Genomic DNA, 26,441 nt, shown 5'->3' with positions numbered 1-26,441 from the left:
ACCCTGGACATATTAGGGCACAGTTCTGGTGGAACCTGGACATATTAGGGCACAGTTCTGGTGGACCCTGGACATATTAGGCCACAGTTCTGGTGGACCCTGGACATATTAGGGCACAGCTCTCGTGGACTCTGGACATATTAGGCCACAGTTCTGATAGACCGTGGACATATTAGGGCACAGTTCTGATGGACCCTGGGCATATTAGGGCACAGTTCTGATGGACCCTGGACATATTAGGGAACAGTTCTGGTGGACACTGGACATATTAGGGAACAGTTCTGGTGGACCCTGGACATATTAGGGAACAGTTCTGGTGGACCCTGGACATATTAGGGAACAGTTCTGGTGGACCCTGGACATATTAGGGCACAGTTCTGGTGGACACTGGACATATTAGGGAACAGTTCTGGTGGACCCTGGACATATTAGGGAACAGTTCTGGTGGACCCTGGACATATTAGGGCACAGTTCTGGTGGACCCTGGACATATTAGGGAACAGTTCTGGTGGACCCTGGACATATTAGGGCACAGTTCTGGTGGACACTGGACATATTAGGGAACAGTTCTGGTGGACACTGGACATATTAGGGCACAGTTCTGGTGGACCCTGGACATATTAGGGAACAGTTCTGGTGGACCCTGGACATATTAGGGAACAGTTCTGGTGGACCCTGGACATATTAGGGCACAGTTCTGGTGGACCCTGGACATACTGGGGTACAGTTCTGATGTATCCTTGGACATATTGGGACACAGTTCTCCTGGCCTTGGACACTATAATGGCACAGCTCCAATGTGTCCTGGACATACTGGAGCACAGTTTTTAAAGGTCCTGGACATATTGGAGCATAGTTCTGCTGTTGCCTGAAAATACAGGCACAGTTCTGCTGTCCTGTGACATGCCAGGGCTGCCTATTTTTACCCTCAGACCATGACTCTTTACTGACATCTTCAGACCATAACTGTTTATTGTCACCTTTGGAACATGGTTGTTCAAAGCCACCTTAATGCCTTAGCTGTCCAATGTCACCCTAGTTATTTATTGTCACCTTCAGACCATGGTTGTTTCTAGTCACCTTCAGACCATAGTAATTTATTGTCACCTTCAGACCATGGTTGTTTCTCGTCACCTTCAGACCATGGTTGTTTATTGTCTTTATTGTCACCTTCAGATCATCGCTGTTTATTGTCACCTTCAGATCATCGCTGTTTATTGTCACCTTCACCTTCATTGAAGGCAGTCCAATGTCACCTTCAGTCAATCGTTGTTTATTGTCACCTTCAGACAATGGTTGTTTATTGTCACTTCACTATTACACTGAACAACTTGCCCTTCCTGCAGACCTGTTTCACAATACATGAAGCAGATTACTGTACCTCTACTACCAATGGGCGACGAGTCCCTCACGGGGACCTATTCCACAGTATATGAGACAGGTGTTGTAGACATGATAACAGGTGGTGTCTACGAACACCTGTTGTGATCACCCAGCAGCCCACAAAGTATAGTTGGCTCAGTTGGACTGTTGATAAAACAGGGACGTCTTCCGCTAGCGCTGTTGCTCCGTATATATCATCCACAAGTAAGCCATCTCACTCTACTTCAAACATAATTATCAATATATCTTTGCTCTAACGTGTTATTTACAGTGATTAATGTGTACTAAAGTAAAAAAAATTAAGGAGAAAATGTTCTTGGTTAACCGTTAATCCTTAAACTGTGTTAGGTTAGGTATCTTGATCTACGAATTTCTCGTAAATCTTTCAAAAATTTCATAGGGTTTCTTCTATTCGTTTTGATGGTTTACAATTAAGTTTTAAGCTTAAGTTGTTCGTGACAACGGGTACTAAATCCTTTTGATTCCTCTGTAGTCTTAATGTCTCTAGAACCTGCGTGCCTCTTTGACATGAGTGCGCTAGACACAAAGTGCCTCAAGATAATAACCGTCTTCAGAATCTGAGTGTATCTAGAAAATGCCAGTGTCTCTAGATTCTAGTCTCTAGAATCTAGTATCTCCTGAATATGTCTCCAGAAAATAAGAACCTCTTAAGGTGCTCCCAGAAACCCCCAGCGACAGGTTTACTCTACTCTCCAGCAGCAACAGCTGGAGATTAGAAAACTGGAAAATGAAACAAATCAGGTGCTGAAGGAGAGGGTAATTGATCATGGCCTTGTTAAGGCCCGTCGCGAGCGCCATGCCCGCCGTGATGACCACCAGATTCCGGAGCGAGACATCCCTTCTTTCGTGCCCCAAGAAGCGGAAAGCTTCTTCGACAGCTTTGAGAAGGTGGCACGGTGAAGAGGTGACCGGAAGAGGACTGGACAGAGTTCGTGTGGAACAGGTTGACTGTTGTGGTCAGGGAGGCATATAACATGTTGAACCTAGAAGAATGATTTGATTACGACGCAGTGAAGGGCGCAGTGCTTCGGTCGTTCCAGCTGACGTCCGAAATTTACCGGAAAAGGTTCTGTGGGAACACGAAAGAGCCTCTGAGGATATGTGCTGAAAAGGCCAAGCAACTCGATTGTCGGTTCCTGAAGTGGTTGAGCTCTGGGGAGGTAGGAGCGTTTGCGGGAACATTTCTATCTGATAGTAATGGAGAGATTCATGTCAACGCTCCGCTCTGACACCTGGCTGTGAATACAGGAAATACACCCCATTATAACCGCCATCTTACACCCCATTATAACCGCCATCTTACATCCCATTATAACCGCTATCTTACACCCCATTATAACCGCCATCTTACACCCCATTATAACCGCCATCTTACATCCCATTATAACCGCTATCTTACACCCCATTATTACATCCATTCCTTCTTGTTCTTACCTTTCGCCTTCCTCTTGCCTTCCTCAAGGAATTACCTCCTCTCCCCTGCTCCTCAGCTCTCTCCAGCCTTGCTTAATGCCCGTCCCTCCCTCCCTCCCATCTTGATAATGGTCCAAGACGGACCGAAACGTCGTCGTCTCCTCATCTTCTGGCGTGTGGTCTGGTCATCATATCTTCAGTTAAGTTTCTGAGACTCATCGTCTGCATATAGAAACACCATTCATACTATTTCGCAAAACTATGCATACTTTATGGCAACACCATGCATACTATATGGCAGCACAATGCATATTATATGTCGACACTATGCATAATACATGGCAACGCTATAGTTACTATTTGGTGACACAATGTCCTTATTGTTTTATGTCCTGAATGGTAACACTATCCATAGAATATGGCAACACTATGCATGCTATATGGCAACACTATAGATACTATATGGAAACACTATGCATACTAAATGGTAACACTGTCCATAGAATATGGCAGCACTATGCATATTATACGGCAACGCAGTGTATAGTGTCTATTAACCCACACATGCTGTATGTCAACACAATTCATATTATATGGCAACACTATAGATACTATATGGTAACACTATCCATAGAATATGGCAACACTTTGAATAAATAGCAACAAAATATAAAGATGCCAACTCTAAGCATATTCTAAGGCAATATAATATAGACTTACGCTCTCTGCCATCACAAGTATACATCAAAACAAAGTACATCCAGTATAAACAATGTTCTCTGCGTGACACTTGCATGTAGAACAAGGAATTGCGTGTACAACAGGAAATTGCGTGTAGAATAGGGAATTGTGTCTAGAACAGACAATTGTGCCCAACACATAAAATTGTATCCATTCCAGATAATAGTGTCGAGCACAGGCCAATTTGTGAGAGGATGTATGTGTTCCAGCGAGGACAACACAGACGGGTCGAGGTCCTCGTCCTCTACTTCGTGTTCTGCGTCTTAGCCTTCGTCCACTACACCTTGAATTGTGGACCAGCTTGTACTGTGACCAACATCACACTCCAAGGTAAGTTGTAGTGGTTCTTGACACATGTGTGTTGTAGTGGTTTGACACATGTGTGTGTTGCAGTGGTTCTTGACACATGTGTGTTGTAGTGGTTCCTGACCCAAGTATAGTAGTAGTGAATAAATCCACAAGGGCCGTGTTGAGGGTTCGAACTTAAGTCCACGATGATCCCAGACGTGCCTTAATCGACTGCGCAACGACACTGCCAAACGAATTGCAACCGGGAGTTCATCTGCCCTCACACGGATCCCGCAGCCTCTCCGAGACACAAACCGGGGTTTTACACAATTCCCACATGCACTAGAGCTCTGTCAATAAGTTGTTCTACCTCTTCGCCCTTACTTCATTACACACAGAAATCACAATAGGGTGATAAATCAAATTAATAAATCCACAAGAGCCGCGATGAGGCTCTTGTGGCCCTGAGACTATATTGTTTAGAAAATCATCTAGAGTGACAACGTCTGTGAATCACCAGAGCGAAACAGACTGGTTTCGGGTAAACCCTGGTGACAAATTGAGATCGTCTGTGAGTGACCTGGAGTGAACTGAGGAAGTGCCGCCGCTTAAATACTTTGAGTGAACTTATACACAGGCACCTGCATGGTGTAATAATTTAGTCGCCACTCAGTCTAGAGCGTGTAGCCCACCTCAAGCCGACACCCTCCCTGCCTCACTGTACTACGTGACGTCACCACCTTACTCACCGCCAGTGCCATCAAGGGTGTGTGTCTGTTACTCATACAGCACACCCTCCTGCGAGTATCCCGCCGTGTGAGTATGGTGTGTTATGCTTGTCGTCAGTGGTCTCACGTCGTAACGAGCGAAACCAGCTGCCAGGCCACCTACGAGGTCTGCTTGAATGTGCAAGTGTGAGTGAATAAGAGAGGTAGCCTACCTGTAAAGTCCAAGATCTTGTGTTTTATTATTGTGTCTTTCTGTGTGTTGATCTGAGGGATCAACCACAGTTCTCACCTTCTCAGCGAGACACCTGACGGTGTATGCGTGTTTATCTGTGTGGTACCACGACATTACACTAGTCTGTGAATGTGAGCTTCACATACACCACACATTTAGTTATTGTGTGACATAATTATTGTGCATGATATTTTCTGTCCCATTGACAATGCCATTGTGATTTATTGTGCATCATCAGTACCCGAGTATCCGGTTGGAACTCCTGTGACCCTTTGCACACTGGCAGTTAGGTTTGCCGTATTAATGATTGCCTGTTAATTGTGTTAAGTTAGGTGTTACTCCACGAGTGGATCCGAATCGATTAGTCAGACGCCAAGAGTCTCGCTAATGCAACCATAGCTTTTCTGCAATGCCTTTCTGACGTCAATCTAAAGTCAGTCAAGCACCCATTGTAATAATGGTTAAGTGTGTTAAAAAATTTAATAGTCAGTAAATTAATCATGATTATATGTGCATAATATGAATACTAGGCAAGCATTGATTTTGTATTTATTTATTTGTTGATATAAATAGAAGAAAGTACATTGGGTTGTGAGAGTACAGAACATTGGTATTCTTACATTCTTGCAAAGTCATTATCACGCGAAGCGTTTCGGGCAGGTCCTCAGTCTAACAGAAGGAATAACAGAGAAATAATAATGTACAATAATATTTGTTCACTTGTATAATCAGTCAAATCATACTTAGGTCTCCTCCTAAGATTATGAACGCTGGGGTTATAATATATAAGCTAATTGTTTATATTGATGAGTATAAACTGTTCCGAGAATATAAACTGATAATATATTATTCCTTAACCAAGAAGCAAAGCCTAATTTTCACAATAATTATTTCAGTAATTTATGATAATTAATACGATATGGGTAATATGAAATAACTTCAATAAATCACCTACATATGTCCAGTTATATAGTCTATCAGGGCTTCCCTTCGCCAATGTTTCACAATAAATCCTTCACGTTCCTGTTAATGACTACCTGACTGTTGGACTTAGGGACAGAAGTCGGAGATCTTGTGAAAAATAATCTACTGTTCTATTATAATATATTCAGCCCGTCCTCCTAAGGTTTCCCAACGTCAAGAAACTGTCGTACTAAAATACCCTTATCTTAACCTATCAGAGGACCCAAAACAGAAACGGGACAGTAAGTTATTACACACAGAAATCACAATTGCGTGATGCATCAAATGAACAAATCCACAAGGGCCGTGACAAGGATTCGAACCTGTGTCCGAGAGCATCCCAGACGCTGCCTTAATCGACTGAGCTACGACATGGTGAAAGGAGTTGAAACCGAAGTTCTACTGAATTTACTGGATCCTGCAGCCTCAGACACAAACCAGGGATTTACACAACTCCCCCCATGCACTCGAGCTATGTCAATAGGCCGTTCTTCCTCTTCGCCCTTACTTCATTAAACACAGAAATCACAATTGTGTGATGCATCAAATGAACAAATGCACAAGGGCTGTGACGAGGATTCGAACCTGCGTCCGAGAGCATCCCTGACGCTGCCTTAATCGACTGAGCTACGACAGTTTGTGCCTCGGAGAGGCAGCAGGATCCAGTAAGTTCAGTAAAACTTCGGTTTCAACTCCTTTTACAATGTCGTAACACAGTCGATTAAGGCAGCATCTGGGATGCTCTCGGACGCAGGTTTGAATCCTCGTCACGGCCCTTGTGGATTTGTTCACAGTAAGTCAATTTCGCGAGCCGCTACCAAATTTTAGTACGACGATTTTTGTCCTTATGTAGAGTATGTGTCAATATGCGACGGTCTGGTAGGAGGACGGGTTGATATATTAGTAATTAAGCATTATACAGAGGATCACATATTCTTCTGAATCTATATTTAGAACAGAGCCACGAAGATTCTAACTGCATCAAAAGATGCAGTTAGAAGCAAACACAAAAATCAAGGCGTCTCAGATTTTGGAACAATCTCACAAACAAATCATAAGAATATCCACTTTTTAGTAAACAAATGCCTATAATAGCAAACTAAAATATGATTACCCCCGGGTGTTAGTATAGGAAGATATATAATTAATTAATGTAATTATAAATAGAGATTATATTAACTTTTCTCTAAAACTCGTCAGGGTAACTGATGAACCAACCTATCCTCATAATAGAACATCGCAGTTTGACATTCTTTACTTAAGGTAAAAAATAGTCGTACTTGAAAACGGTAGCGCTTTCGCAAGGTGAGGTACTGTCCCATTTTCTGTTCTGGGTCTTCTGGTAGGTTAGGATAGAAAACGATAAACGATAAATACAAAGACTCATGTACCTAGCACTGCCGGGTGGGTAAAAACTGAGCAGAAGACTTGCTTTATTCTAGATTGTCACACCCCACTCCCATCTTGGTACTATATACCGAGAAGAGACGGTAGGCAATCTCCAATGATGCGGTAGTCATTGAGAGATTCACCATCATCATGATCTACCGCATCAAGGTCCGGTTTCGTGACGAAACCAGCTACACCAGGCCCCAATTACTACGGAAAATCGTCGACATCACAAATGCAGTTCCATTGGACATCCGTGACGATGCAGACGGCGCTGTACTTCTCTATTCAAGCGAGCAAGCTCTGGAGCAACTGTTTGCACCAGAACACCAGGACGCCCTACGAAACTCCAACTTGATCATAACTCCTACCCGACGCTATTTGGCTAAGACGAACCATCTTCGTCAGCCACACGAGTGTCTACATCGCCACCCAGGACCCAGACACCATACTGGAGAGCATCAACTCCAGGAACCCGGCCCTGACTGCAGGTAAAGTCAGTCATCAAGAACAACGACAGCCCAAGGCCTACTCTCAAGGTCACCTTCACAACAGCTGCTGCAGGGACCCAAGCTGTGGAGAATGGATTCAGATGCATGGATATTTCAATTTCACCTGACACTGTCAAGATGGAGCGTTACTACATCGTACACCAATGCTTTAAGTGCTACAGATACGACCATGATACCAAGAACTGCCCACAAGCAGAGGCTAAATGCAGCATTTGTACCCAGGATCATCACTTTAAAACCTGCTAGTCAACCAGCAAATTGTGCCTCAATTGTGGAGGAGCTCACAACGCCGTCTACATGGACTGCCAAGTACGACTGGATGAAATCAAGAAAACAGTAACTGCCAACCCAACAACCAATCAGCCGGCGAGCTTCAGTATCCAGGCTACGTCGTTCCCAGTGCTTCCCAACGCTTCGGCTTCTGCTACTGCTACACAGACGTCCACACCGGGCCAGCCCACCCCCCACAGGGAATCAAGGACACAGGCGACTGCAGCCCGGCCAACCAACTCGACAGTCAACCAATCAGCGGTCTCGGCCAACATCACTCTCATCCCATGCCTGATCAGTGTAGCTGAGAAGGAGGCAGAAACAGACATCGCCAAATACGTGAGAGTATTGAACATGCTGCTCACCCAGAACAACCTACCAACGATGTCGATACCAGCGGACCTATTTCAAAATCAAACCGCTGCTTCAACTCAAACAGAACAGACTCCAACATCACCAGCAACCGAAGCAATGTCAGCATCGACTTCCCAGGAGGCGGACCCGACACCGGTGCTAGTATCACCAGCGACCCAGACATCAACTTCCACCCAGTCCACCGCCACCCCAGACCAGGCAGACCAACAGCAAATGAAAACCTCTACTTCCTCCACTGATACAAGAAAGAAATATTCAGGTCTGTCAAGGATACGACAGAAAACGGACACTGCCCAGACTGTTACACCAGTAACTACAATAGAACCAATCGACATCAACGAACTAGAACATACATACATTCAACCAATTGAAGAATTTGAGGGGGGCTTACCCCTGTCATGGCCTCCCACCTTCGTTTGTTCACTTCCAAGGAAACCCCACCACAAGAAAACTTCAATCTAACTAACCCATAGTACGCTTGTTTCATAGGTTCATGTTAACGCTAACATCAACCATTTTAATCTTTAAAACCTTTATTACCCCAAACTGAAGTACTAAAAATCACACCGACTCACAAAACTGGCGTCATGTCACATTTTCTATTTGTGGGTTCTGGGTTAGATTAGGTTCAGGCAATTTAGTACATCAGTTTAATGATATTGTGAACGCTGCGCTTCACCTTGTGGTAGTTGCAGCTGGGGGTTTTCAGGAGTTTTCTGAGAGGTTTATGTCTCCAAGATGTTTATGTTTCGAAGAGGTTTACACCACCAAGAGGTTTACATTTCTGAGAGGTTTAAATTTCCGAGAGGTTCACGTCTATGAGAGGTTCACGTCATTGAGAAGTTTACGTTTCCGAAAGATTTCTGTGTCCGAAAGGTTTACAGCGGCTTTTGTCACTTGTGCACGAATAGTATTGGGGTTATTTGGTGGTTGGGTCCACGGTCATAGTAACAGTTGGTTGCACAAATATACAAAATGCATATCATTAGTGTTCTGAGATCAATGTGTCTACCAATACAAACAAATCTAGAGAAAAATAGGTCATGCAGATGGTACTGCCACATATAGGGAACCAACCAATCTCCATAAAAACAGAGAACTGGATCATCAGTATAGTTTAGTTTTCATTGTTTTGGCAGACACTTTATGTTAACCCCTCGGGTACAAGTACCAAGAATTTTTTCAAGGGTCTGGGTTCTCAGCTTATCAAGACAACAAGAGATCTAAGAGCTACTAGCATCTCAGTGCGGGAAGTATAGAGCAAAAACACACTGAACTTTTGCTTCCTGTCCAACATCCAAGGTTCTTGAGGAGCAGTACTATTAGTTATAATTAACTTTATACATTTCATATAACCATAATTGTAATACAACTTTAGAAACATAGTATAAAATATATATGAATTTACATACAGTCTTTAAAGTAAGTGATTTTCGACAGAGGAGCGAGTGGTGATAGATATGATGTTGCCTGAAGTAAGCCAGGAGGATCCGATCCTGTTGCGTTACATCCGTCGCAGCCTCCTGGTCCCTCCCTTCACCCAACGCTACAACCTCACCAACCCTGGCATGGTGCACTTCTCCCAGCACAACCAGTCCCGTTACGTCGACGAAAACGTATTACGTGGCATGGTGAGTGTAATCTTTCACAGCAATATATTCGAGTAAATTTAGTGAATAGGTAAGGTAATTACATCATCTGTAAAGTTCAGTTGTTAATTGTCAGTATATATATATATATATTATATATATATGCGAACAAGCCTGAATGGTCACCAGGACTATATGCGATTGAAAACTCACACCCCAGAAGTGACTCGAACCCATACTCCCAGGAGCAACGCAACTGGTAACTACAGGACGCCTTAATCCGCTTGACCATCACGACCGGACAAAAGGAAGTGATAGCCGAAGCTATTTGAACCACTTCCCCGCCGGCACTTGGATGGTAATCTTGGGCATAGCATTTTATCAAATCACCTCATTCTTTGGGGCACACGTGAGGAACACAAATGCGAACAAGCCTGAATAGTCCCCAGGACTATATGCGACTGAAAACTCACACCCCAGAAGTGACTCGAACCCATACTCCCAGGAGCAACGCAACTGGTAACTACAGGACGCCTTAATCCGCTTGACCATCACGACCGGACAAAAGGAAGTGATAGCCGAAGCTATTTGAACCACTTCCCCGCCGGCACTCGGATGGTAATCTTGGGCATAGCATTTTATTAAATCACCTCATTCTTTGGGGCACACGTGAGGAACACAAATACTGAAGCCTGAATGGTCCCCAGGACTATATGCGACTGAAAACTCACACCCCAGAAGTGACTAGAACCCATACTCCCAGGAGCAACGCAACTGGTAACTACAGGACGCCTTAATCCGCTTGACCATCACGACCGGACAAAAGGAAGTGATAGCCGAAGCTATTTGAACCACTTCCCCGCCGGCACTTGGATGGTAATCTTGGGCATAGCATTTTATCAAATCACCTCATTCTTTGGGGCACACGTGAGGAACACAAATGCGAACAAGCCTGAATAGTCCCCAGGACTATATGCGACTGAAAACTCACACCCCAGAGGTGACTCGAACCCATACTCCCAGGAGCAACGCAACTGGTAACTACAGGACGCCTTAATCCACTTGACCATCACGACCGGACAAAAGGAAGTGATAGCCGAAGCTATTTGAACCACTTCCCCGCCGGCACTCGGATGGTAATCTTGGGCATAGCATTTTATCAAATCACCTCATTCTTTGGAGCACACGTGAGGAACACAAGTTCTGAAGCCTGAATGGTCCCAAGGACTATATGCGACTGAAAACTCACACCCCAGAAGTGACTCGAACCCAAACTCCCAGGAGCAACGCAACTGGTAACTACAGGACGTCTTAATCCGCTTGACCATCACGACCGGACAAAATGAAGTAATAGCCGAACCTATTTGAACCACTTCCCCGCCGGCACTCGGAGGGTAATCTTGGGCATAGCATTTTATCAAATCACCTCATTCTTTGGGGCACACGTGAGGAACACAAATGCGAACAAGCCTGAATGGTCCCCAGGACTATATGCGACTGAAAACTCACACCCCAGAAGTGACTCGAACCCATACTCCCAGGAGCAACGCAACTGGTAACTACAGGACGCCTTAATCCACTTGACCATCACGACCGGACAAAAGGAAGTGATAGCCGAAGCTATTTGAACCACTTCCCCGCCGGCACTCGGATGGTAATCTTGGGCATAGCATTTTATCAAATCACCTCATTCTTTGGGGCACACGTGAGGAACACAAGTTCTGAAGCCTGAATGGTCCCCAGGACTATATGCGACTGAAAACTCACACCCCAGAAGTGACTCGAACCCAGACTCCCAGGAGCAACGCAACTGGTAACTACAGGACGTCTTAATCCGCTTGACCATCACGACCGGACAAAATGAAGTAATAGCCGAACCTATTTGAACCACTTCCCCGCCGGCACTCGGATGGTAATCTTGGGCATAGCATTTTATCAAATCACCTCATTCTTTGGGGCACACGTGAGGAACACAAATGCGAACAAGCTTGTATGGTCCCCAGGACTATATGCGACTGAAAACTCACACCCCAGAAGTGACTCGAACCCATACTCCCAGGAGCAACGCAACTTGTAACTACAGGACGCCTTAATCCGCTTGACCATCACGACCGGACAAAAGCAAGTGATAGCCGAATCTATTTGAACCACTTTCCCGCCGGCACTCGGATGGTAATCTTGGGCATAGCATTTAATCAAATCACCTCATTCTTTGGGGCACACATGAGGAACACAAATCCTGAAGCCTGAATGGTCCCCAGGACTATATGCGACTGAAAACTCACACCCCAGAAGTGACTCAAACCCAAACTCCCAGGAGCAACGCAACTGGTAACTACAGGACGCCTTAATCCGCTTGACCATAACGACCGGACAAAAGGAAGTGATAGCCGAAGCTATTTGAACCACTTCCCCGCCGGCACTCGGATGGTAATCTTGGGCATAGCATTTTATTAAATCACCTCATTCTTTGGGGCACACGTGAGGAACACAAATCCTGAAGCCTGAATGGTCCCCAGGACTATATGCGACTGAAAACTCACACCCCAGAAGTGACTCGAACCCATACTCCCAGGAGCAACGCAACTGGTAACTACAGGACGCCTTAATCCGCTTGACCATCACGACCGGACAAAAGGAAGTGATAGCCGAAGCTATTTGAACCACTTCCCCGCCGGCACTTGGATGGTAATCTTGGGCATAGCATTTTATCAAATCACCTCATTCTTTGGGGCACACGTGAGGAACACAAATGCGAACAAGCCTGAATAGTCCCCAGGACTATATGCGACTGAAAACTCACACCCCAGAGGTGACTCGAACCCATACTCCCAGGAGCAACGCAACTGGTAACTACAGGACGCCTTAATCCACTTGACCATCACGACCGGACAAAAGGAAGTGATAGCCGAAGCTATTTGAACCACTTCTCCGCCGGCACTCGGATGGTAATCTTGGGCATAGCATTTTATCAAATCACCTCATTCTTTGGGGCACACGTGAGGAACACAAGTTCTGAAGCCTGAATGGTCCCCAGGACTATATGCGACTGAAAACTCACTCCCCAGAAGTGACTCGAACCCAGACTCCCAGGAGCAACGCAACTGGTAACTACAGGACGCCTTAATCCGCTTGACCATCACGACCGGACAAAATGAAGTGATAGCCGAACCTATTTGAACCACTTCCCCGCCGGCACTCGGATGGTAATCTTGGGCATAGCATTTTATCAAATCACCTCATTCTTTGGGGCACACGTGAGGAACACAAATGCGAACAAGCTTGTATGGTCCCCAGGACTATATGCGACTGAAAACTCACACCCCAGAAGTGACTCGAACCCATACTCCCAGGAGCAACGCAACTTGTAACTACAGGACGCCTTAATCCGCTTGACCATCACGACCGGACAAAAGGAAGTGATAGCCGAATCTATTTGAACCACTTCCCCGCCGGCACTCGGATGGTAATCTTGGGCATAGCATTTAATCAAATCACCTCATTCTTTGGGGCACACGTGAGGAACACAAATCCTGAAGCCTGAATAGTCCCCAGGACTATATGCGACTGAAAACTCACACCCCAGAAGTGACTCGAACCCATACTCCCAGGAGCAACGCAACTGGTAACTACAGGGCGCCTTAATCAAGCGGATTAAGGCGCCCTGTAGTTACCAGTTGCGTTGCTCCTGGGAGTATGGGTTCGAGTCACTTCTGGGGTGTGAGTTTTCAGTCGCATATAGTCCTGGGGACCATTCAGGCTTGTTCGCATTTGTGTTCCTCACGTGTGCCCCAAAGAATGAGGTGATTTGGTGAAATGCTATGCCCAAGATTACCATCCGAGTTGCCGGCGGAGAAGTGGCTCAAATAGCTTCGGCTATCACTTCCTTTTGTCCGGCCATGATGGTCAAGCGGATTAAGGCGCCCTGTAGTTACCAGTTGCGTTGCTCCTGGGAGTATGGGTTCGAGTCACTTCTGGGGTGTGAGTTTTCAGTCGCATATAGTCCTGGGGACCATTCAGGCTTGTTCGCATTTGTGCTCCTCACGTGTGCCCCAAAGAATGAGGTGATTTGATAAAATGCTATGCCCAAGATTACCATCCGAGTTGCCGGCGGGGAAGTGGCTCAAATAGCTTCGGCTATCACTTCCTTTTGTCCGGCCGTGATGGTCAAGCGGATTAAGGCGCCCTGTAGTTACCAGTTGCGTTGCTCCTGGGAGTATGGGTTCGAGTCACTTCTGGGGTGTGAGTTTTCAGTCATATATATATATATATATATATATATATATATATATATATATGTCGTACCTAGTAGCCAGAACTCACTTTTTGGCCTACTATTCAAGGCCCGATTTGCCTTATAAGCCAAGTTTTCCTGAATTAATATATTTTTTCTAATTTTTTTCTTATGAAATGATAAAGCTACCCATTTCATTATGTATGAGGTCAATTTTTTTTTATTGGAGTTAAAATTAACGTAGATATATGACCGAACCTAACCAACCCTACCTAACCTAACCTAACCTATATTTATAGGTAAGGTTAGGTTAGGTAGCCAAAAAAAGCTAGGTTAGGTTAGGTTAGGTAGGTTAGGTAGACGAAAAAACATTAATTCATGAAAACTTGGCTTATTAGGCAAATCGGGCCTTGAATAGTAGGCTGAGAAGTGCGTTCTGGCTATTAGGTACGACATATATATATATATATATATATATATGTCGTACCTAGTAGCCAGAACGCACTTCTCAGCCTACTATGCAAGGCCCGATTTGCCTAATAAGCCAAGTTTTCATGAATTAATATATTTTCTATAACTTTTTTCTTATGAAATGATAAAGCTACCAATTTCATTATGTATGAGGTCAAATTTTTTTCATTGCAGTTAAAATTAACGTAGATATATGACCGAACCTAACCAACCCTACCTAACCTAACCTAACCTATCTTTATAGGTTAGGTTAGGTAGCCGAAAAAGTTAGGTTAGGTTAGGTAGGTTAGGTAGACGAAAAAACATTAATTCATGAAAACTTGGCTTATTAGGCAAATCGGGCCTTGCATAGCACGCTGAGAAGTGCGTTCTGGCTACTAGGTACGACATATATATATTATATATATATATATATATATATATATATATATATATAGATATATATATATATATATATATATATATATATATATATATATATATATATATATATATATATATATATATGTCGTACCTAGTAGCCAGAATGCACTTCTCAGCCTACTATGCAAGGCCCGATTTGCCTAATAAGCCAAGTTTTCATGAATTAATATATTTTCTATAATTTTTTTCTTATGAAATGATAAAGCTACCCATTTCATTATGTATGAGGTCAATTTTTTTTATTGGAGTTAAAATTAATGTAGATATATGACCGAACCTAACCAACCCTACCTAACCTAACCTTACCTATCTCTATAGGTTAGGTTCGGTTAGGTAGCCGGAAAAGGTAGGTTAGGTTTGGTTACTTAGGTTAGGTAGTCGAAAAAACATTAGTTCATGAAAACTTGGCTTATTAAGCAAATCGGACCTTGCATAGTAGGCTCAGAGGTGCGTTCTGGCTACTAGGTACGACATATAAATATATATATATATATATATATATATATATATATATATATATATATATATATATATATATATAATATATATTATATATATATATATAATATATATTATATATAAATATATATATATATATATTAAATATGACCGAAAAAGTAAGGTTAATAATTCTAACACGAATTTGCTCAATCTTTCTTATGGTACTTTTGATGGTAATTGAAAAATCAATTCTCCAAAATTCATTTTTATTTCTAGTCTGACGTGACACTTGAGCGCGTTTCGTAAAACTTATTACATTTTCAAAGACTTTAGTTTACACACACACACAACTATAACTGAATAGAGCTTAAACATCTTCGTTGTTGTTGTTTAAGATTTGCTACTCAGAATGATAAGTTCCAGTAGCATGGGCTATGGTGAGCCCGTAAGTGGAGGCTCTTTGGAGCCATTATCTGTATCAGTGGCTGATACTAGAGATGTGGCGATGGGTGGGGGGTCTTCATGATGGTTTTCTGTCTGGAGGGCTGGCTATACCAGTTATGGAGCTGGTGGGGTTAGTGTAGACCTCTAGGTTTTCCGTTTTTTCTTTGCCTGCGACTTTGGCTAAGCAGTGCTGTCGTTAGAGTTTGGTGACGTGGCCTCCATGAGGAAGTCTTGAACCGTGTAGGTGTCGTATTTGTGATACGGCGGTGGAGCTCCTACTATGATTTCCTCGTCTGAGGAGTCCGTAACCTCCGTAGTGGGCGTTTTTGTCTTTCGCCTCGCAGCCTTAGGTAGGTTTAGGTGTCGTTGATTGGTGGTTGTAGATATTTCAGGAGCGCTGGTGGTGCTGTTATCGTTTGTAGACAGCATGTCTGCTAGCGCGGCTGCTGAGATAGTGATGGTAGGAGTGTTGGGAGCAGGAGAAGGAATTACCTCTGTTTGTGTCGCCCGGGTCAAGGGCGGTTTTGGAGTCGGTGTTGAAGTTGACCACATGGTTGTCCTGGTGGTATTCTTCGGAGTGGTAGAGGAGGCAGTGAGATTTACGCTAGTGGCTATGATGGGGGCCAGGCCATTATCTATGTATAATGCGTTTAGTTCACTGACAAAGCTCTGGTTGTCTGGTCCTGCAAGCCTTTCCGCTAGTTTAAGAAGACCAGGGATAATGCCTGCACGTGATGCAGGGGGCTGTGAAGGAGCCTGTGGGCCCTTGGGGACCTTGGGTCCACAATGAGAAGGCTGTGTCGCCTGCTGGGAGAAGCCACATGTTGGTAGGACCGGAAAGTCTTCTGGTCGACTAGTGAGAGCTAAGGTGGTGAGTTGAACGCTTGGGGCTCTGGTCGAGGAGGTAGACGAGTTGTTTCTTTTGGCTTCAACCTGGGCCTTGATGATTTCCTGTCTGCGGGGGCAGCGGTAGGAAATTGCGGGGTGATTGCCATCACAGAGCAAGCAGTGATGGACTGTTGCCTTGCATATGGAGTAGTGATGGTCCAGTGCGCACAGGCTGCACCTCTGGACAGGGTGCTGACAATTTGGTCGGGTGGGAGAGCTCGTAGCACTTAAAGCACTGCTGGATCTCATGGTATCGTTCCTTTTTTATTTGGTGGGGTGGTATTTTTAGGCCGAAGCAGTAGAATCCTTGTGTGGCAGCCTGGGTGGCCGCAGTTATGGTGGTGAACGTAATCTTCATTGATATTTTGTCGGTATTGCAGAACTCTAGGTTGAATACCGACAGGTTTGGATTTTCGTCCTCGATATTGTTTATGATATGATGTTGAGGTCGCTCAGCGATCCACCGGCTAGTCCTGCTGGTAAAAACAGTTCTTCCGGCCAGGAACTGACGTGGGAAGTGAGGATGTAGGTAGTGCTCTTTGCGAAGAAAGGCATCGTTAGTGAGGAGCTTTTCTAGCTCCTCTAGTCATGAAAAGTAGAGCACGATATCTTCACCTTCCTGACTAATGTCAGCGGGTTTGAGGCCAGTTACGCCCTTCAGGACCTTTAAAGTATTGCTTCTTCCGATAGCATGACCGTCAAGTGGAGTAGCTCTGACCTTAAGACGTTTGGGTCGCATTGTGACCACACTGCGCCTTGTGATGTGTTGGCGGGAGCTGTCTCCCGTCCTGTGTGAACATCTTCGATTTTTTTTTTCCACCAGAGAAATCTTAGCAAACAACACAGAAATTATCGATAGATACAGCGATAGCAGGCGGCTTGACATCTGCGAGGCACTACACATCAAGAAGTCAACACCGGCAATCAACAGCCAATTAATGCACAACTATATTCTACCTGCTTCAAGACTCCGCTCCAATATAGAAGCATCAAGAAATATGGGCCAATAGGCCCTCTGCAATTACTTCCATTCTTACCTTCAATACCCATTGTTTCGTGTTCTGTCTTGTGTCGAAAGTTTGTTTTCACCTCATCCAAAACTGTTGTAACATATCACCTCACCCAAATGCAGGTATAAAAAAAAAATCGAAGGAGTTTAAGCTCTATTCAGTTATAGTTGTGTGTGTGTAAACTAAAGTCTTTGAAAATGTAATAAGTTTTACGAAACGCGCTCAAGTGTCACGTCAGACTAGAAATAAAAATGAATTTTGGAGAATTGATTTTTCAATTACCATCAACAGTAAAAAGTAACATAAGAAAGATCGAGAAAATTCGTGTTAGAATTATTAATCTTACTTTTTCGGTCATATTTAATAATATACGTCTACAGGAAAGCCTGCTACCAAAATATACTAATATATATATATATATAGTTAGTTTGTGAGAGTACCACCTCTGGTGCCAATGTGGGGACCCATAGCCTCGGAGAAGAAAATAAAAAGTATTCAGAGGAGACCTTGTGGTTTCTCACTGAACACTAATATTATCTTCTCCTACCACCCCAATTCTTTTGTATGTACACATATATATTTACTTTATTTGAACTTTGTTACAAAAAATGAGTTACATATGGGTTACAAAGATGGTTATCATAGGTTGTCGAGTTCCTCCAGCTCCTCAGATGGCGGGCAGGAACCCTCGATGCAGTGCGCATTTCCCCTCTGTATCGCCACACTGAGGCGCTGGAAAAGAAAGCTTGCAGCTCTTGGGTCCCTTGTTGTTTCAATGAGCCTAGAACCCAGTTCCTTCAAAAAACTGGTAGCACTTTTACCCCAGGCGCCGAGTGTCTCAGAAGCAATGTGGACAAAATTGTAGTGGCGATCCAGTTCACTATACTTACGGGATTTGGCTGCTTCCCTGTGGGTGGCAGCGCCACCTGGTTGTGCAACACTGAGGTTAATGTAGGTGTTAGCCAGGGTTGATACGCACGTGTAGTCCCATACCAACTGCTTGCCATTCTTCCAGGGGTTCACTGTGATACCATCCGGGCGACCAATAAGAGCATCAGAGTTACGGGGCGTTAGGTAACAGGGCTCTCTTTCAGCTGGGCATCCAGCTGTGGTGAGGCTCCTCTTGATGATGTCGTTAACTTCATTGTGCCTCGAGTGCCATCCCCCTGTGCTTTGGCAGAGTAGGCCATGGTGGCCGTACCTGTCAGCCACCACCTCGCCGCAAATACACCTTTATCTGGTGTGGATTGGGGCAGCAAGGCGGAGGTCCACAGCAATTCGGAGGGCGTGTGGTGTGAGACGCGTGCCAGTTCCCGACATTGGGGTTGCTAACAGAAAATCCCCTGCATGTGGTGCTGCTACTGCTGTGAGGCGAGCAATGTCGTGTTGTGTTGTTGCAGCACCCAGGCACTCTGCAGCAACTTGGTCTACAATGGGGCCATCCCAGCTGGATTGCTTGTGGGCTTTTGGGGATGGTGGTTGAGGTGATTGGCCTGCACGAGAGGCCCACTCTGTGGCACAGCGTGTAAACTTGGGATCATGTACACCTGCCAGCTGATGTAAGTGGGCAGGTAGAATTTCCTTCACAAGGTCGTCGGATGCTGATAAGGAGGACAGGAAGGCTGGAACAGCGATTTGCGTTGCTGTTCGAACTCCGAGGCCCCCAAGTCTTACGGGAAGAGAGGCTTGTTTCCACTGTAGGTCATCGAGAGAGAGGTTAAGGGCTTTTTCTAGCATTGATTTCAGTAACCGGTCATACTCACTTAGTTTTTGGCTACGGTAAGATGGTGAACACCTCAGAAAGTAGGTTAACCTAGGGAGGGACAGACATCTGGTGATGAGGTAGAGTCCATCATGAGCATTAATATCCTCAATCCTCCCATCCATCCTCTTAAGGTCGGCTATTTTCTTATCAAGGACCTCATCGATGGCTTTCAACCCCAGGGGAGCTCCTAGGAGTGTGCTGTCTTCAGGTTTAGTTTTATGGATATTTGGCAGAAGACCCTCTATTCTCTCTACGATGCCCTGGTTGGAACATATTATTTCACATTTAGAAGGGTTCAGGGTGAGGCCTAAAACTGCACCTTGCTCCTGGATTTTTCTGATGTCCTCCAGGAGGGAGTCTTGGAAACCAGCTAGGGTACCATCATCCAAGAACCAGATGTTAAGCCCGCTGGACAGGACCTCTGTGACTTGTTTGATGACTAAGCAGAAAAGGGGAAGAGCAAGGGGGTCACCCTGTTGGACGCCTTCTCGCGAGTCAATTTCATGTTCGCCAAAATGTAGCTTGAGATCCATACTGTAGCATGAATGTACAAAAGGGTAGAGGGAAGGGAAATGACCATGAACCGCACGGAGTACAACATCCCTCCGCGCCAAATTGAAGGCATTTTTGAAATCTAGCTTGATAAGGGCCTTTTCGTCTGTGATGTTGGCGATGAAGGCTCGAGCTGCATGGGCTGCCGCCTCACACCCTTGTGGAATGCCAAACCCGAGCTGTTTTGGCTTCAGCATGTTGCCCGCTGCATCACTAACTGTTCTTGCAGCTGCCTTTGCGACGAGACGCCGGAGAGAATTGCCCACAGCTATTGGCCTGATCCCTCCATCCTTTTTCTTTAGAGCACAGAGAGATGCTCCAAAAAAGATAGGTCTTATGGACGCTGGTATGTTGCCAGCTAGACATGTGTTGGTGAATCTGGTTAGTTCCACCAAGAGGTTCTTTGCAATGTCACCCAGTGCAGGGTTGAGCATTTGCTTGAGGTGGTTGGGTTTTAGTCCTGTGAACCCACCTGCTGATCCTGTAGGGAAGGACATGGCTGCTTTATGGACCACAGATTCAGCCACCCAGAGAGGTTCTGCTCCGGTAGCCCCCACTTGTACAATGTCGTCCTCACGCGGAGCCCTGGGTGGGTGTTTCTCCCTTAGGGCTTGAGCTGTTGCGGCATCTCTGTCGGCAATTGAGTCCTCACTGGTGATGACTCGTATTGCGCCAATAGTGTTTCCTTCTTCTATTTTCTTGGTGACTGATGTTCTGATTTTTTATGTCTCGGATATGCCACTGTTGCTCTTCCTGCCGTGGGTGTTTCTCGCGCGAGTGGGAAGGCGCACCTGGTTGTCCTCCCTGGGAAAATCATTTATAGCTTTGATGACTGAGGCAGCTAAGGTTTTGTCTCTCCTTGCAGGGGTGGCTAGACATATGTTGCCAAACATTAGGAGGTTGTGCCATGCTTGGGTCGTTCCAGTAGAGTCGTTGACCTTTCTCAGGAGGGCAGATAATTTGGCTGCTGCATGGGGGCGGGCTGCTTTAGGGATGTGTTGCAAGGTTCTGGCCGATGTTGCTTTGATAGCTTCTAATAAATTTTCTGTGGGAATGAAGGTCTGGGAGGTGTTTTGCCTTACGGGCGGTGTGGGCTGTTGATTGGTGTTCTCCCTGGGAGGGCGCTCAGAACCCAAACACCTGACTCCGTTGTTGGAATGAATGCGCACATTATCGTCCCTCAACCGGATATAGCATACCCTGTCACACGTCTGACATCTACCGTGTCTATCCCTGCTTGATGGCTCATCTTGGCTTGGAGAAGCCTGGCTATCTGTCGAGAGCTGCGACATGGGCGGGCGCTGGGCGGGCGCTCGGCGGGCGCTGGGCGGGAGGGTGGACGGCGGGTGGAGACTGGAGGGTGGGCGGCGGTTGGAGGCTGGGGGGATGATCAGCTGGCCGTGGCACCTACTACTCAGATGAGTGGTAATACATATACCACCTCTATACAAAGTGTGGGTATACACCCACTACACAACATGTGGGTATACATTGGGTGGGTGGGTGGCGTAGACACACATGGGAGCCTCCCGGCTTCTATGGGCGGGTGGCAAGGTGGCCACCATACATTATATATATATATATGTATATATATATATATATATATATATATATATATATGTCGTACCTAGTAGCCAGAACGCACTTCTCAGCCTACTATGCAAGGCCCGATTTGCCTAATAAGCCAAGTTTTACTGAATTAATATATTTTCTCTAATTTTTTTCTTATGAAATGATAAAGCTACCCATTTCATTATGTATGAGGTCAAATTTTTTTTATTGGAGTCAAAATTAACATAGATATATGACCAAACCTAACCAACCCTACCTAACCTAACCTATCTTTATAGGTTAGGTTAGGTTAGGTAGCCGAAAAAGTTAGGTTAGGTAGGTTAGGTAGTCGAAAAACAAATAATTCATGAAAACTTGGCTTATTAGGCAAATTGGGCCTTGCATAGTAGGCTGAAAAGTGCGTTCTGGCTACTAGGTACGACATATATATATATATAAGTATATTTTGGTAGCAGTCTTTCCTGTAGACATATATTATTAAATATGACCGAAAAAGTAAGATTAATAATTCTAACACGAATTTTCTCAATCATTCGTACATTTCTTTTCACTGTTGGAGGTAAATCAAAAATCAATTCTCCAAAATTCATTTTTATTTCTAGTCTGACGCGACACGAGCGCGTTTCGTAAAACTTATTACATTTTCAAAGACTTTAGTTTACAAATACACAACTGAATAGAACTTACGCATCTCCGATTTTATATCTACATTTTAGTGAGGTGGATGGGGTGAGGTGGCATTAATAGGGTATTAATTTCATCAACACAAGACAGAACAAGAGGTGGCATTAATAGGGTATTAATTTCATCAACACAAGACAGAACACGAAACAATGGGTATTGAATAGAAGTGTATGTAGAAAGCCTATTGGTCCATATTTCTTGATGCTTCTATATTGGAGCGGAGTCTTGAGGTGGGTAGAATATAGTTGTGCATTAATTGGCTGTTGATTGCTGGTGTTGACTTCTTGATGTGAAGTGCCTCGCAAACGTCAAGCCGCCTGCTATCGCTGTATCTATCGATAATTTCTGTGTTGTTTACTAGGATTTCTCTGGCGATGGTTTGGTTGTGGGAAGAGATTATATGTTCCTTAATGGAGCCCTGTTGCTTATGCATCGTTAAACGCCTAAAAAGAGATGTTGTTGTCTTGCCTATATACTGGGTTTTTTGGAGCTTACAGTCCCCAAGAGGGCATTTGAAGGCATAGACGACGTTAGTCTCTTTTAAAGCGTTCTGTTTTGTGTCTGGAGAGTTTCTCATGAGTAGGCTGGCCGTTTTTCTGGTTTTATAGTAAATCGTCAGTTGTATCCTCTGATTTTTGTCTGTAGGGATAACGTTTCTATTAACAATATCTTTCAGGACCCTTTCCTCCGTTTTATGAGCTGTGGAAAAGAAGTTCCTGTAAAATAGTCTAATAGGGGGTATAGGCGTTGTGTTAGTTGTCTCTTCAGAGGTTGCATGGCGTTTCGCTTTCCTTCTTATGATGTCTTCGACGAAACCATTGGAGAAGCCGTTGTTGACTAGGACCTGCCTTACCCTACAGAGTTCTTCGTCGACTTGCTTCCATTCTGAGCTGTGGCTGAGAGCACGGTCGACATATGCGTTAACAACACTCCTCTTGTACCTGTCTGGGCAGTCGCTGTTGGCATTTAGGCACATTCCTATGTTCGTTTCCTTAGTGTAGACTGCAGTGTGGAAACCTCCGCTCTTTTCCATGACTGTTACATCTAGAAAGGGCAGCTTCCCATCCTTTTCCATCTCGTAAGTGAAACGCAGCACGGAACTCTGCTCAAATGCCTCCTTCAGCTCCTGCAGATGTCTGACATCAGGTACCTGTGTAAAAATGTCGTCAACATACCTGCAGTATATGGCCGGTTTCAAGTTCATGTCGACCAAGACTTTTTGCTAGATGGTACCCATGTAGAAGTTTGCAAACAGGACACCTAGGGGAGAACCCATGGCGACCCCATCTACTTGCTTATACATGTGCCCATCCGGGCTCAAGAAGGGTGCCTCTTTAGTACAAGCTTGGAGTAGTTTCCTCAGAATATTTTCTGGTATGTCAAGAGGAGTACAGGCTGGATCACGTCCAGAGTATGATGAAAATGAACATCACACTCTCTGACCAAACTAAGTTCCAAAGGATAACGAAGGACACTACAGCCGAATTAAAAGCAAATGTCAACAGACTGATCGAAACTGTGAACGCCAAGAAATCCGGACTCCACCTGCCAAAGATCATTGGGGAATATAAACCTGGATATGCATATGGAAATGTCAAGACACACAAGCCTGGAAACCCACTTCGGCCAATCATTAGCCAGATACCCACACCCACGTACAGACTGGCGAAGCGACTCAACGGCCTGCTGACTCCTTATGTTCCCTGCGCCTTCAGCCTGAAGTCTCCAAAGGAATTTGTTGACTTACTGCGGGGCACACGGGCCACAGGGATAAGAGCCTCGTTGGACGTAGAATCGCTGTTTACCAACGTATCTGTGGACGAGACAATCGGGATGATAGCCGACAGAGTGTATCGTGATCCAGCCTGTACTCCTCTTTACATACCAGAAAATATTCTGAGGAAACTACTCCAAGCTTGTACTAAAGAGGCACCCTTCATGAGCCCGGATGGGCACATGTATAAGCAAGTAGATGGGGTCGCCATGGGTTCTCCCCTAGGTGTCCTGTTTGCAAACTTCAACATGGGTACCATCGAACAAAAAGTCTTGGTCGACATGAACTTGAAACCGGCCATATACTGCAGGTATGTTGACGACATTTTTACACAGGTACCTGATGTCAGACATCTGCAGGAGCTGAAGGAGGCATTTGAGCAGAGTTCCGTGCTGCGTTTCACTTACGAGATGGAAAAGGATGGGAAGCTGCCCTTTCTAGATGTAACAGTCATGGAAAAGAGCGGAGGTTTCCACACTGCAGTCTACACTAAGGAAACGAACATAGGAATGTGCCTAAATGCCAACAGTGACTGCCCAGCCAGGTACAAGAGTGTTGTTAACGCATATGTCGACCGTGCTCTCAGCCACAGCTCAGAATGGAAGCAAGTCGACGAAGAACTCTGTAGGGTAAGGCAGGTCCTAGTCAACAACGGCTTCTCCAATGGTTTCGTCGAAGACATCATAAGAAGGAAAGTGAAACGCCATGCAACCTCTGAAGAGACAACTAACACAACACCTATACCCCCTATTAGATTATTTTACTGGAACTTCTTTTCCACAGCTCATAAAACGGAGGAAAGGGTCCTGAAAGATATTGTTAATAAAAACGTTATCCCTACAGACAAAAATCAGAGGATACAACTGACGATTTACTATAAAACCAGAAAAACGGCCAGCCTACTCATGAGAAACTCTCCAGACACAAAACAGAACGCTTTAAAAGAGACTAACGTCGTCTATGACTTCAAATGCCCTCTTGGGGACTGTAAGCTCCAAAAAACCCAGTATATAGGCAAGACAACAACATCTCTTTCTAGGCGTTTAACGATGCATAAGCAACAGGGCTCCATTAAGGAACATATAATCTCTTCCCATAACCAAACCATCGCCAGAGAAATCCTAGTAAACAACACAGAAATCATCGATAGATACAGCGATAGCAGGCGGCTTGACGTTTGTGAGGCACTACACATCAAGAAGTCAACACCAGCAATCAACAGCCAATTAATGCACAACTATATTCTACCCACCTCAAGACTCTGCTCCAATATAGAAGCATCAAGAAATATGGACCAATAGGCTTTCTACATACACTTTTATTCAATACCCATTGTTTCGTGTTCTGTCTTGTGTTGATGAAATTAATACCCTATTAATGCTACCTCTTGTTCTGTCTTGTGTTGATGAAATTAATACCCTATTAATGCCACCTCACCCCATCCACCTCACTAAAATGTAGATATAAAATCGGACATGCGTAAGTTCTATTCAGTTGTGTATTTGTAAACTAAAGTCTTTGAAAATGTAATAAGTTTTACGAAACGCGCTCGTGTCGCGTCAGACTAGAAATAAAAATGAATTTTGGAGAATTGATTTTTGATTTACCTCCAACAGTGAAAAGAAATGTACGAAAGATTGAGAAAATTCGTGTTAGAATTATTAATCTTACTTTTTCGGCCATATTTAATAATATATATATATATATATATATATATATATATATATATATATATATATATATATATATATATATATATATATATATTGTCCTGGGGACCATTCAGGCTTGTTCGCATTTGTGTTCCTCACGTGTGCCCCAAAGAATGAGGTGATTTGGTAAAATGCTATGCCCAAGATTACTATCCGAGTGCCGGCGGTGGGGTGGTTCAAATAGCCTCGGCTATCACCTCATTATGTCCGGTCGTGATGGTCAAGTGGATATATATATATATATATATATATATATATATATATATATATATATATATATATATATATATATATATATATATATATATTAGTATATTTTGGTAGCAGTCTTTCCTGTAGACATATATTATTAAATATGACCGAAAAAGTAAGATTAATAATTCTAACACGAATTTTCTCAATCTTTCGTACATTACGCTTCACTGTTGGAGGTAAATCAAAAATCACTTCTCCAAAATTCATTTTTTATTTCTAGTCTGACGCAACACGGGCGCGTTTCGTAAAACTTATTACATTTTCAAAGACTTCACAAATACACAACTGATTAGAACTTGCGTTTCTCTGATT

General features: G+C 44.2%; 1 long non-coding RNA gene across 1 annotated transcript; it reads left to right on the top strand.

Moving 5' to 3' along the window:
• The first annotated feature begins 1,529 nt into the window (after positions 1 to 1,529).
• On the top strand, positions 1,530 to 9,940 carry LOC123760156 (uncharacterized). Its single transcript, XR_011228820.1, has 3 exons — positions 1,530 to 1,587; positions 3,718 to 3,888; positions 9,756 to 9,940. It is a non-coding gene; the product is annotated as an uncharacterized lncRNA (long non-coding RNA).
• The last annotated feature ends 16,501 nt before the right edge of the window (positions 9,941 to 26,441 follow it).

This window comes from Procambarus clarkii, chromosome 16, assembly GCF_040958095.1.
Source record: "Procambarus clarkii isolate CNS0578487 chromosome 16, FALCON_Pclarkii_2.0, whole genome shotgun sequence".
In the NCBI taxonomy this organism is placed as follows: Eukaryota; Metazoa; Arthropoda; class Malacostraca; order Decapoda; family Cambaridae; genus Procambarus; species Procambarus clarkii.
The sequence above is the reverse complement of the archived record's forward strand: the minus strand, read 5'-3'. Positions and strand labels throughout refer to the sequence as shown.